Source organism: Amblyraja radiata, chromosome 3 (assembly GCF_010909765.2).
Source record: "Amblyraja radiata isolate CabotCenter1 chromosome 3, sAmbRad1.1.pri, whole genome shotgun sequence".
NCBI lineage: Eukaryota > Metazoa > Chordata > Chondrichthyes > Rajiformes > Rajidae > Amblyraja > Amblyraja radiata.
This window is the reverse complement of record NC_045958.1, coordinates 97,345,202-97,360,300: the sequence shown is the minus strand read 5'-3', so window position 1 is coordinate 97,360,300 and position 15,099 is coordinate 97,345,202.

The following is a 15,099-nucleotide window of genomic DNA, read 5'->3' as shown; positions in this document are numbered from 1 at the left end:
TTGGGAGGGAGTGGGCGTGTTTTTTTTTTTTTTTTGTTCTGTGCTCCATTTGAGCCCGCAGGTGTGTGAAAGCGCTTGAAAATGACTGAAAGTCAAAACGGACATGCAAAAAAATAAAAACGAAACAGGCCGCGCCGCTGCAGGTTTCATGGCTGTTGCGAGACCCAGACCACAAATGGTCCAAGGCGCGTTCCACCTGCCGGGATTGCGGGGCATTCTTGAGGGTGGATGCGCCCTCTGCTGGAAGAGCGGTTTCTCCGCATTGCAAACCAAAGATCTTTGTTGCAAACCGTTCAGCGCGTTGAAAGGGGATCTGTTAGCTCTTACTTCTGATTCTATGACAATAGACAATAGGTGCAGGAGTAGGTCATTCAGCCCTTCGAGCCAGCACCGCCATTCAATGTGATCATGGCTGATCATCCCCAATCAGCACCCCGTTACTGCCTTCTCCCCATATCCCCTGACTCCGCTATTTTTAAGAGCCCTATCTGGTTGATTCCTGCGCAAACACCTCATCAGTGGTTATCTCGCGCAGGTCAGAGTGAGTAGAGTGGCAAATAAATTTTGAAGTGGGCCTTTTTGACCAAGTTGAAGAGATCTAGTTGCTCAATCCCCTTTTTAAATGACTTAACATCGGGAGCAGCACGTGTGTTGGGTGGTAACATATTCCATTCCCTTATCGTCCTTGGGTAAAAGGAACATTGGTAGCAATGTTTATCGAAACTTCGTGAGTTGATGATGTAGGGACTGTTATTTCATGGCAGTCGGTGCTCAGGGATGAAGGGAGATTTGATGGCGTGATTTTGTGAATCTCCTCTTAAATTGCAATGTCTTAGCCTGATTCTGCCGAGCTCTAGGGTATCCCATCCAAGAGAAGTCAGCATATTATTCACGCTTGATTTGCGCTTGTAGTCATGTCATTCAAAGCGGGCTGCTCGGCGTTGTACTTTCTCCAGGGTGATCTTGTTGTTGTTGTTGAAAGGATCCCATACGGCTCCACTTTGGGCCTGACCAAGGACTTGTAGGCATACTCTTTGACGGATGTACTACATGCATGAAAATTTCTCTTGAGAAGGCCGAGAGTTCTATTTGCCTTGTTAGATACTTGATTAATATGCATTGCCCAACTTAAATCTTTGCTTAATTCGACTCCTAGATACTTCACTCGATGGTTGGCGAATTTTGCTTTTTGGCCAGCCTGTCAAAGGTCGTTAGTGTGCAAAATTAGAGCACAGGGTATTGATATGGATAGAGAACTGGATGGCAGACAGGAAGCAAAGAGTAGGAATTAATGGGCCTGTCCCATTTAGGCGATTTTTCTGCGGTCTGCCGGCGACTGTCAAGTTGTCGGCAGTCACCTGAAAAACCGCCAACTGGAACGTTGACTGTCAGAGTGGAACGCACACACGCACATCCTTCCTTCACCAGACTGTTACGCAGGCGGGGGACGGGGTGGGGGGAGCAGGGAGGGGGTGGGGGGAGCGCTGTCTGAGTGAAATTCACACGGTGCAATGCGAATGTGATACAGACACACACCGCGATGAACAGGAAGGTTGGCGCTGAGGCACAGTGTACAGTAAGTCCTTTAAAAGAGGGAGGGGGGGGGGGGGGGAGAAAGGGGGGGGGCAACTTTTAAGAAGCCAGAGATAAACGGCTGTGAAGCTCAGCGGACATTTAACATTACCGGTTGGATATCCTTGGTTCTGAAAACTACTGCTTAGCTTTTTTCCCCAATGAACCAATGAAATTCACCGGTCAGCACCAGCTACAACCTCTGAGAACCTTCGACATCCTGGCAACCCATTAGGACCTCCCAGCGACCCACCTACGGCTCGAGAATTCTCGCTTTTCTCCATGACGGCTTCATTCTAGTCGTGGCTAATTTTTCAACATGTTGAAAAATTCACGGCGAGCATAATGAGGCCGCGACTAGTTCCCAGAATGCGGGAAATCCTCACGAGCATGAAGGAGACTCCCCGGCAACTACCCGCGAACATGTGGCGACAGGACCATTACGGGTCATTTTCAGAATGGCAGGCAGGGACTAGTGGGGTGCCGCAAGGCTCAGTGCTGAAAGCCCAGTCATTTACAATATATATTAATGATTTAAACGAGGGAATTAAATGTAACATCTCCAAGTTTGTGGATGACACAAAGCTGGGTGGCTGAGTGAGCTGCGAGGAGGATGCTATGAGGCTGCCGGGTAACTTGAATAGGTTGGGTAAATGGGCAGATGTATAGCAGATGCAGTATAATATGGATAAATGTGAGGTTATCCATTTTGGTGGCAAGAACAAGAAGACAGATTATTATCTGAATGGTAGACACAAAATGCTGGAGTAACTCAGCGGGTCAGGCAGCATCTCTGGAGAGAAGGAATGGGTGACGTTTTGGGTCGAGACCCTTCTTCAGACTGATGTCAGGGGAGGGGGCAGGACGAAGATAGAATGTAATAGGAGACGGTAAGACTAGTGGGAGAACTGGGAAGTTAGAGAAGTCAATGTTCATAACGCTGGGTTGTAAACTACCCAAGCAAAATATGAGGTCAGTTCCGGACAGAAAGGTCAGATTGGGAATGGGCATTATCGGAATGGTATCAGGTTAGGAAAAGGGGAGGTGCAATGAGAACTGGGTGTCCTTGTACATCAGTCACTAAAAGTAAGCATGCAGGTACAGCAGGCAGTGAAGAAAGTTAATGGCATATTGGCCTTCATAGCGAGAGGATTTGAGTATCGGAACAAGTAAGTCCTCCTGCAGTTGTACAGGGCCCTAGTGCAACCGCACCTGGAGTATTGTGTGTAGTTTTGGTCTCCTAGTGTGCGGTAGGACCTTCGTGCTATTGAGGGAGCGCAGCCTAGGTTCACCAGTTTAATTCCTGGGATGGTGGGATTGACATATGCTGAGAGAATGGATCGACAGGGCTTATATTCACATGGAATTTAGGATAAGAGGGGATCTTATAGAAACATATAAAATTAGTAAGGGATAGGACATGCTAGATGCATGAAAAAAGTTCCTGAAGTTGGAGGAGTCCAGAACCAGGGGTCACAGTTTAAGAACAAGGGGGGGGGGCCATTTAGGACTGAGATGAGGAAAAATTTCTTCACCCAAAGAGTTGTGGAATCTGTGGAATTCTCTGCCGCAGAAGGCAGTGGGGACCAATTCACTGGATCTATTCAAGAGAGTGTTGGATATAGCTCTTAGGGCTAACAGAATCAAGGGATCTGAGGAGAAAGCAGGAACCGGGTACTGATTCTGGATGATCAGCCATTATCATATTGTATGGCGGTGCAGGCTCAAAGGGACGAATGGCCTACTCCTGCACCTACTCTCTATGTTTCTATGAATCTATGCATGTGTAGGAAAGAACTGCAGATGCTGGTTTACACCGAAGATAGACACAAAATGCTGGGGCAACAGCAGGACAGGCAGCATCTCTGGAGGGAAAAAATGAGCGATGTAAGGTGTGAACGAGGCATATAAGCAGTAAAATTAATCAGGAGGACAGTGAAACTAGTCGGAGAACTAGGGTGGGGGCGGAACGGAGAGAGGGAAAGCAAGGGTTAATTGAATTTAGATGAAATCAATATTTGTAAACTGCCCAAGTGAAATATGAGGTATTGTTCCTCCAATTTGCGTTGGGCCTCACTCTGACAGTGGAGGAGGCCCAACACTTCAGAACCATCAGCCGTGTCCTTGTGTGGTGAACAAAACTTTTTTCCAATGTAAACTATTAACGCTGCCAATAAATTACAGCGTCATACAGTATGGAAGCAGGCCATTCGGCCCATCTGGTGGGCACCCATGTATATTGTGTAGAAAGGAACTACAGATGCTGGTTTACGCCAAAGATAGACACAAAAAGCTGGAGTAACACAGCCGGTCTGGCAGCATCTCTGGAGAAAATGTATTGGTGACGTTTCGGGTTGATACCCATTTTCAGACTGAGTGTCAGAGGAAAGGGAAACAAGAGATGGAGAAGGTCGATCGGACAAATGAATGGAAGATATGCAAAAAGCATCGATGATTAAGGAAAGGTGGAGCCCACAATGGTCCATTGTTGGCTGTGGGGTAGGTGATAACGAGTTATACAGACAGTGAAACTCAGCAGGACAACAGTGAAACTAGTACAATGACTAGGGTGGGGGAGGGACGGAGAGAGAGGGGATGCAAGGGTTACTTGAAGTTAGAGAAATCAATATTCATACCGCTGGGTTGTAAGGTGCCATCTTCTAACCCTTGACCAATTGACTTCTATGTCTAGGCAATTCATGCTGAACTGGACACTTCTTAAATTCTGTCAGTGATTGCTTCCGCCATTCTCACCCGCAGTCTGTTACAGGAGTGCATCACTCTGGGTTAGGAAGATTCCCCTCAGATTGCGTTTAAAACTCTTACCTTTTCTATCTAGCTTTATCTACCTGAATGAATGAAAACTTTATTGCCACACCTGACAAGTCACACTGATATTCTTTGCTTGCATACCCAAGGTATGCGAATAGTCACCAATAAAGGGTGCTTACAAAGTTATGAGTATCCCTGTGCCAGGTCCCCCCTTTGTTCTCCCCCTTCCCACTACTCACGCCTGGTCCTCCATTGTCCACCTCTTATATGGGGAATGGTTTTTACCGCAGTCTACCTTGCCTATACTCCTCATAATTTTATAGACCTCAATCATGTCTCCTCTTAAACCTCCTCCACTCCAGATAAAGCAGTCCAAGCCTTTCTAATCTCTCCTCCTCACTGAAATGTTCCACCCCAGACAGTGTATTGGTGAATCTCCTCTGCACCCTTCCCAGTGCTATCACATTCTCACTGTTGTGTGATGACCAGGAAGATTACGTTCCAAGCCTTTAAAACTCAGCTAGAGTAGTACCTGAAGTTCAGGCAGTACTCCAGTTGAGGTGTGACTAATGTTTTATAGTGCTGGAGCATATCCTCCCTGGTTTTATGTTCAATGCCATGACTAATGAAGACCAGTGTTCCATCTGGCTTACTAACCATGTTATCCCGTCTGCACTGCTACTTATTCTGCCGTTACTCAACCCATTTCACCAGCACATCGATATCGCTTGTAGCTTAAGACTGCCCTCCACACTGTCAACAACTCCACCAATCTCCATGTCATCTGCACACTTGCTGATCATGTCTCCCATATCCATGTCAATATTATTCACGGACATCACCAACAGCAAGGGTCCCAGCACTGATCCCTGTGAAACACCAGTAGATACAAGATACATTTATTTGTCACATGTATCTTGTATCTACTGGTGTACTGATACGCACAAAAACAACCCTCTACTTTCATCCTCTGTCCCCTATTACCAAGCCAATTTTAAATCCAATGTGCCAACTTTCCTTGGAGCGCATGGGCCCTGATATTTTGGACCAGTCCATTGAACTCATGTTCAAAGGATTCCAATGTAGTTTAATTTGAGCTGTTGAAATAAACATTATCATTATAAAGTTTTTGAATGGTGTTATCTTTGCAAAGAACTGAATTAAATCAAGGTTGGTCATCACAAGTTGCATTTCAACTTCTTCAGATCTAATGTTGTACTTGTTGCTTGGACAAACTTGCGGAGGTAGAACAAGCTCGAATAGAAATTGATGGACACAAAAAGCTGGAGTAATTCAGCGGGACAGGCAGCAGCATCTCTGGAGAGAGGGAATGGGTGACGTTTCGGGTCAAGACCCTTCTTCAGATATCGGTAACTTCCTGTCGTTTATTTCTGGTGATGTCTGAGAAGAATACACCTGCTCCACAGGGAAATAAATGTCCTCAAAATTAATTTGGAACATGCCCTCACAACAATAAGCTATGAATGGTGACAAAATCTTTTTATTTATAGGAATTAGAATCCATAGGTTATATATGGTGAATTTAGTTTCCCACACAGCTGAACCATAGTATGTATAACATGAGATCACAGTTGTCCTTACATAATAGGAATACATACTGGTTTCTTTTATGCAAGGACAAATGTGGTCAACCCCATAAATATTGGTTGGGTCACACTTGGAGTAGTGTGTACTGTTCTGCTCACCTCACTATAGGGAGGATGAGGTTGTGCCAGAGAGGGCGCTGAGCAGATTCACCATGATATTGCCTGAATTGGAGGACTTTAGTTTTGGCTAGAAATTGGATAGATGGGGCTTATTTTCTCTGGAGCACAAAGGCTGAGGGGTGACCAGGTGTAAGATTATGAGGCATCAATAGGGTGCGTAGACAATATTTTTGCCCATAATAAGGGTGTCAAATATAAAATGGTATAACGTTAAGGTGAGAGGAAGAAGTTTTAGAGAGTGAGCGGCATTTTTTTTACACATAGAGTGTTTGATATGTCATAAGATAATAAGGGATATGAGTAGAATTAGGCCATTTGGCCCATCAAGTCTACTCCACCATTCAATCATGGCTGATCTATATCCCCCTCCTAACCCCATTCTCCTGCCTTCTCCTCATAACCTCGGACACCTGTACTAATCAAGAATTGATTAGTACATGTACAAAATGTGAAACATGTTGCCCGAGGCGGTAGTTGAATCAGGTGCAATTATCATATTGAATAGGTTTTTAGACAGGTACCTTTATAGTCTTAATGTGGGCAAATGGTCTTAGTGTAGATGGGCATAAAGATCAGGATGGATAGAGTGGGCTGAAGAGCCTTTTCCTGTACTGCACTACTCTGTGACTCTGTACACTCTAAATTATCAAATATAATGAAAACATGTCAACGGTAATTTAATTTTACAGATAAATCCATGATTTGATCAGAAAGTAAGACTATTGCTCATTTGATGCCGTACATATTTACTTATTTCCTCAGCATTCAGCTCATCTTTCAGGAGTCTGGCTAAAGGGGATTCTGTTTTGACTCTTTGATTTTCAATGTGTATTAAATAACATACATTGAAACTTAATCTGCAATAATACACCAATGTAAAGTTATGTAGTAATTGCTATGTATAGAAAGAGCCATGCATCTGAAATTTCAGTGTGGTTTATAATAGTAACACTCCCACCTCTGGATCTTAACTCTGAGTTTAAGATGTGATCATGTAATACATAGCTGACAATTTTGGTGGAATATATATTCATCCATAGGATAACCCGAGGGCATCTTTCATTCTAACTGGTATTTAGATCTCTATAATAATTGGATGGAAAATTCCCTTGGGAATTAGAACCAAGACCTTGGCACCATGTGTAAGAAGGAACTGCAGATGCTGGTTTAAATCGAAGGCTGACACAAAATGCAGGATAACTCAGCGGGACAGGCAGCATCTCTGGAGAGAAAAAATGGGGTGACGTTTCAGGTCAAGACCCTTCTTCAGAATGATTTCAGGGGAGTGGGCAGGGCAGAGATAGAATGTAGTCGGAGAAAGTAAGACTGGTGGGATAACTGGGAAGGGGAGGGTATGGGGAGAAAGGGAAAGCAAGGGGTGTTTGAAGTTAGAGAAGTTCTGTAGTACCACTGGCGTGTAAGCTACCCAAGCGGAATATGAATTGCTGTTCCTCCAATTTGCGCTGGGCCTCACTCTGACAACGGCGGAGGCCCAGGACAGAAAGATCAGATTGGGAATGGGAGGGGGAGTTAAAGTGCTGAGCCACCGGGAGATCAGGTAGGTTAGCGTGTTCAGCGAAACGATTGCAGAGCCTGCGCTTTGTCTCGCTGATATACAGGAGATATTGGCACCATGGGTGGTTCAACTGTACAAGAAGAGAGCAGATAATATAAAACATTCTACAGATAGGTGTTTCTGTAGTTGCACAGGGATTCCAGTATAGTACATTGCCTCTTTTAATTCCAGGGCTAAGGGCAGCACCGTGGCAAACACCTAGTAGAACTGCCGCATCGCAATTCCAGTTTCACGAGACCGCCGCCACTGTCAATCTGGAGTTTGCACGTTCTTCCTGTGGTCATGTGGATTTCCCCTAGAAACTGGCTCCAGTTTCCTCTCACATCTCAAAGACCCATGGATTGGCAGGTTAATTGGTCACTAAATTGCCCCTAGTGTGTGGTTGGGTGGTAGAATCCTAGGAGAGTTGCTGAGAATGGGGGACAATAAAATGGTTTAGGTTAGGATTAGCGTAAATGGGTGGGTTGATTGTTGGTAAAGACTTAGTGAGTCGAAGGGCCCATTATACTACAGTATGGCTGTAGGAAATGCTTCAGGATGAACCACCATGAGATGTGGTCCATATCAGTAGCAGTAGGTAGATAAATGTACGAGGTCCTACTTGCAGATCTTAAGGAGTGAGGAAAACGATAAAGAAACAGGACATCAAGGTTGGAAAATCCATATTCTTCACATGCCATGAGTATAGTAGATAAGGGAGACAAATGTTTCCATTCATAGTGGTTCCCTGTCCTCTCTCATATCGCCCCTCCCAGCATACGCGGAAGGGAGAGGATGTCGAAAGACTGGTGCACCATCGAGGCTAACACTGACCTTCTGTCGATTTGTGGCCCTTATAATAACAGTGGCCTCACACCATGTCAGGTTATATAGAGTTTATTAGGAACCAGCAATACAACTTCTCACTTGAGAGTTCACTTTAAGACTAACGGAATGCAGCAGATCGCGACGCTAACAAGATGGTGGGCATAACTACAAATGCATGACTCATAGCATAAGCCACTAATCTACATCCCCCCTTTTAAAGAATCAATAACGATGTATACACATAACTAAGCAAAGCAAATATCACAACCGATGACAGACTGGTGGAAAGTCAAACATAGTGAGAATACTTCACGACTGGCCTGCAGACATGACCGGCACGTGCACGATAGAGGCCATCTCCATTCTTTTTCTCCGGGGAAAGAGCAGGCGATTTCACCGCCATGGGGTAGTGGACCAACGCCTCTGGAGTCGACACAGGAGACTGTGGCGCAGGCGAAGATGGAACAAACAGAGGAACTGTCGCAGGCATGGATTGCTGTGCTGGCAAGAGCATGCGAGGGTCACTAGATGCAGATTGAAATGAACTTGTATGATCCGGATAATAAGGAGGAGGGATTGGCTCCTTCACAGGCAGAAGATGTTGTCTGTTGCGTCGGTAGGTGCCGCCATCGGCTCTAACAATGTACGAGCGTGGCTCCGAAGCTGGACCAGAAATCACCCCAATACGGTCATGGCCTTTGCCAGTCTGTAAATGAACCACCTGTCCTTTGGTCAATGGCGGCAGAGGCCTACTCGTCTTGTCGAACCATTTCTTCTGAACGTCACGCTTCTGTTGCAACCTGGATTGAACCTCCTCAGGTGGAAAGACATGTGGGATCAACGTTTGTTCTGCGACGGGCCTTGAAAATAATCGTTGAGCAGGTGAACCCAAGGCATTGTCACGGTAAATGTTGCATAAGTTGAGCAAATCCAGGAATACGGCAGATTTAGCCCTGTGAGAGTGCTACATGAGTTGTTTTGCACTTCAGATTAGCCAGCCCGTTAGGCTGTGGGTACTCAGGGCTGCTGGTGAAGTCGTGAAAATTCCAGCGTCTGGCAAACTCTCTGAATTGTTGGCTGGTGAACTGACTGCCATTGTCAGTCAACAGCTTGCCTGGAGATCCGTGAATGGAAAAATGACGTGATAATTTCAAAATCACACGGCTGGAAGTGGGGCTGCTGAGAAAATCAATATCGAACCATCCTGAATACGAATCCACAAGCACTAGGTACTGCTTGCCATGCCATACAGTTTGATAAGAGTGTTTCCCATCCATGGTGACTTGAACAATCTGCCCAACAAGTGCCTGAAGTCCCACAAACCCTTCTGGTCTTCCGTTAAATCTCAAGAAGACTTTGACTCCAAGACTGTGTGGTGCAGAGCCTGGAAAGATGCCAACACCAACAATGGAGAGGTCATCACAGACCCCACAGTGAAACCACCGGGTTTTGACCTCCATCGCAAGCAATGGCTAACCCTGAACAGAATCCACACCCTCCATTCAAGAACAGCCCATCACCTGCATAAGTGGGGGATGACAGACAGCCTTGCTTGCAACTGCGGACATCCAGACCAGGCCATCCCACACATCGTGAATGACTGCCCACTGAGGCTTTTCCCTGGGGTCATCAAAGCCATCCACCCAGTAACCGATGCTGTCCTGGCCTGGGTGTCTACCCTTGACCTACAACTTTTGGCTGTGCACGCCATACGCAAGAAGAAGACAAAAACCTACCAAATTGTAGTAGGATATGAAGGAACAAATGTTCATGGAAATTGTAAAGATGTACAAAATCATATTGAGCATTGAGACTTTGGGGTAGAGATTTGCAAATCTTACACTTTTGTTCATAAAATGGTGTTGGGATAATTCTATTAATCACAGATCAATCAGTTCAATCTCAGTTGCGCAAGTATGAATATATTTGTGAAAACAGGCATATTGTGCCGATATATTTTAATAAAATTCATTGATGAAATAACAGAAAGGCTCAGTGAGGGGATTGTGGTTGATTTGAGATAAATGGACATTCTAGCGGTTTCTTGTAAAGTGTCACACATATATTTATCACCAAGATTGAAGGCCATGGAATAAAATGGAGCAGCCCTTAGCCCGAAATCATCCAGCCCGCAGGCGGTTTTTCTTTCAATTAGTTTTCGCAGCGTGGGAACTGCACACAGTCCCGGGGCACGCAGGCAACCTGGGCACTACAGCGTGACCTGGGGCGCTACCGCCATTCCCGGGTAGTTTTGCTGCAACATGTTTCACAAAACATGGGGAGGGATTGTCCCGCACCTCTTAAAACATGGAGAGGGGGGGGGGGGGGGGGGGGGGAAACGACAGCCTCCGTCCCACCAGGATTTGCAGTTGTCCAGAATCATTACTGGGACCACTCCTTTTCTAAACACCTATTTTAACTTCAAACTTGGGTATAAATTGAAAGTAGAACATAGAACATAGAACAGTACAGCACAAGAACAGACCCTTTGGCCCACAACATGTGTGCTGAACAAAATGACAACCACGTTGCTTATCAACCTGCACACAACCCATATCCCTTAATTCCCGGCGCATCCATATCGCCATCTAAAATCTTTCAAATGTTATTAACGTATCTGCTTCAACTATCTACCCCAGCAGCATGTTCCAGGTACTCACCACCTGATGTGTAAAAAAAACTTGCTCTGCGTATCTGCTATAAACTTTGCCCAACTCACCTTAAAACAATACCCTCGACTATTTGATTTTACTATTCTGGGAAAAAGATTCTGACTGTCCACTCTGTGCCTCTCATAAGTTCATTTACTTCTATCAGGTCAGGAATATTTACTCCTTCGTTCCCCACTGACCTGCAAATTAGGTTTCTCAAATTGCTTAAAATGGTCCTTTTAAAATATCTTGATTAAATTGCTTTGGCAGTGAGTTCCAAATCACAACCTCTCAACACCTAAAGAAGCTTTTCCCTGAATAATGAGCCGATGAGCTCCACAACCTCTGGCGTTCCAGAGAAAAAACTCCAGGTCTGTCCAACCTCTCCCTGCAGCTAATACCCCTAATCCAGACAGCATTTTGGTTAACCTCCCTTGCACCCTCACCAAACCTCCACATCCTTACTCTAGTGGGGTGACTAGAACTGCATTCAAATGTATCCTAACCAAGTTCCTGTAAAGCTGCATCATGGCTTCCTGAGAAATACAATATTTAAGTGAGAGAATGCAAGGAGGCTGGACACCTAGGGTTAGGAGGAAGAGATAGATCTGCCATGATTGAATGGCGGAGTCGACTAGATGGGCCGAATGGCCGAATTCTACTCCTATTCCTTACGACCTTACAGAGCCGAGTGGGTTCAAATTCAACAGGCCTCATTTACAGTTGTAATTTTGTGGAAATAGACAATGGCATTGATGTCAAAGGTGGAGTAAGAAGTCGTTGGAGTATTGTGTCCAATTCTGGTCACTCATTTTGGGAAAGACGCTGAAGTCTTAGAAAGGGAGCAGAAAAGAAAGAAACATGGTGAGATCCATGGGTAAGGAAGTTTAGCTGCAAGGTCAGACTGGAGAATCTGAATTGTTTCTAATTGAGAAGGGAACGTCGGAAGAAGATTTGACAGGATGTGGTGAGTTTAGACAGTAATGGGTAAGAAGCTGTGCTCATCGGCTCATTGTTCACAGAAAAGCTTCTTTGGATAAGTTCATAAGTTCATACGTTCGAGGAGCAGGATAAGGCCATTCGGCCCATCAAGTCTATTCCGCCATTCAATCATGGCTGATCTATCTTTCCCTCTCAACCCCATTCTCCCCATAACCCCATGACACTCGTATTAATCAAGAATCTTGAATCAAATGTTGAGAGGTTGTGATTTGGAACTCACTGCCAGTGAGGATGGTGGAAAGCAATTTAATCAAGAGCTATTAAAAGGACCAGTTTAGGCAATTTGAGGAATCTATTTCACGGGTCTGTGGAGAAAGAAGGGATAAACGTTCCCAACTGGGTTGTTCGGAGAAAGCTGGATAGTTCAAATGGTTGCTGAAATCTTAGAAGTGGGAGCCTTTTATTGGATAAAGGTCATTGACGAATATTTAGCAAAACTGGGTAAATGGCACATTGATCAGGCTGGATTTATGTAATTGTAGAATAAACCTGAGAGATGGAATATTTTGTAACCCCGACCTATTTGTTCTCCAGTGGCTGTATTTGCTTGTGAAACATATTATTCAATCTCATAAATTAATATATATATTTTTGCTATATATCATCAGAGCCCCTGAGGTTGTGAACAATGTTATATAAATGTAAATGCTCTTTTCTTTGGATGCAGTGTACAACAAATGTTTATGCAGTCAAATGGAGGCAGCCAAAAGAGACACACGCAGAGGTTGTAAAATAGTTCATGTGTTCATAATGCACAGTATGTAAATGGGTGAAATTGTATAGTATTTTACTTGCCACAAATCCACCGGATTATGGAGACACTTCATGCAAGAAAAGTTTAATCAACAGTTACAGAAATGTGTTTTATCTCCTTCTGATATTCCTTTCAGTTTCCGTTTCACCTCCCTCTCCTCCGGGAATGGGGTATTTAATACTTGTAGAAAATACCAAGATAGTATTCAGAAGAGTCTGTTGTAATATTCTGGCCAATATGCACCCTTCAAAACAGATGATCTACACAAAAAGCTGGAGTAACTCAGCGGGTCAGACAGCATCTCTGGAGAAATGTCACCTATTGCTTTTCTCCAGAGATGTTGTCTGACCCGCTGAGTTATTCCAGCTTTTTGCATCTATCTTCAGATAATTGATCTACATCACTTTTCCACTTGTTCATCATATGCAAATATATATATGTGTATGTGTGTGGGGATATATATATATATATATATATTGTATATATAATTATAATTCATAAATTCATATGTTATAGAAGCCAAATTAGGCTATTTGTCCCATGAGTCTGAAAAGGTGTTCTGACCCAAAACGTCACCTATCCACATTCTCCAGAGATGCTGCCCGACCTACTGAGTTACTCCAGCATTTTGTGTCTTTCTATGGTAAACCAGTATCTCCAGTTCCTTGTTATTGTTTGATTAATACAGGTGTCAGGGGTTATGGGGAGAAGGCAGGACAATGGGGTTAGGAGGGAGGGATAGATCAGCCATGATTGAATGGCGGTGTAGACTTGATGGGCCGAATGGCCTAATTCTGCTCCGATCAGTTATGATCATATAAATATAGTATTTCCTTTCTTCTCAATTGCCATTACACTAAATAACAAAGATATGGCATCAAATTCCTGTTGATGTTCCTATCCGACTGTAAATGCATTTGTATCTAAATAATTCTCCTGAGGTATCAGATACCTCAAAACACTTCACACAAACACTGTCAAAAATTAATTGCCATGTGCATAAATATATACTGTATCAGAGCAATTTCAATAGACCATTATCTTTTTCCTCACACTTTAATTCCAATTTTCCATTTTATCTCTCATGACCCACCTTTTCATAGCTGCCTCTTCTCTCCTGTGTTCTCCACCAACTTTGCATCGTAAAAGTTGTTTTATCTTTAACTATTCCCTGCTGTGATGACAAGCCATCAATCTGAAATCTTTAAGCTGCTTCTCCTTTGCTGCAGACGGTGGTTGACCTACTGAATTTTTCCAACATTTTGTGTTTTCATTGCAGATTTCCAGCATCTGCCGTATTTCCCTTGGAGATTCTGCTTTAAAAATACCCAATGATTTGGATCCACTGCCATCTGTGGCAATAAATTCCACAGATTCACAACCATCTAGCTAAGATAATTATTCCTCATCTTCCTTATCTTCTTTCCGAAGGTACACCCTTTAATTCTGAGGCTATTGTGGTCCTAGATGCTCCTACTAGTAGTAACATTCACTCCACATCCACTCTATCCAGGCCATTCACTAATAGGTAAGTTGCAATGAGGTCCCTACTCATCCTTCTAAACTCCAGTGAGTACAGGCCCAGTGCCATCAAACGCTCATCATACATTATCCCACTCATTCCCGGATCATCTCAAAAATGTCCTCTGGATTTTCTCCAACATCAGCACATCCCTCCTTGGATAGGGGGCCCAAAACTGCTCACAAATTGAATGGGGAGTGTAAAATGGTGTGAAGAGCAATGAAGGTTTGAATGGAACTCAGGTTTATAAATAAGGTGGTATGTCAACCTTGAGAACATTTCAACAGCCAAGAACGTGAACGGAAGCAAGGAAAGATGCTGAGATTCTGACAGAGACTATTATTTCTTAGTCACCCTCGGTTGAGGTTCCAGAAGATAGACAATAGACAATAGGTGCAGGAGTAGGCCATTCGGCCCTTCGAGCCATTCACAGCCATTCACTGTGATAATGGCTAATTCATCAGGTAGAGAGTGTCCTTGAATATAGCTTTTTTTCCAGCTTCCTTTCTTCATCAGTAATATGCCTGGTCTTGTACACTGTTGATAGATCAGGAAACAACATACTTGCTCGGTAGGTACTCAGCTACTTTACTTTGGAAGAGGCCTTTCACAAAAGGAAAATCTGTCAATTCAGTGAACTGCGATCTACAGAGGAGTTTACAGCAAATTGCTGTGCACATCTGTTTAGTTGGAATGCCTTTTAAGTGATTTGGTAT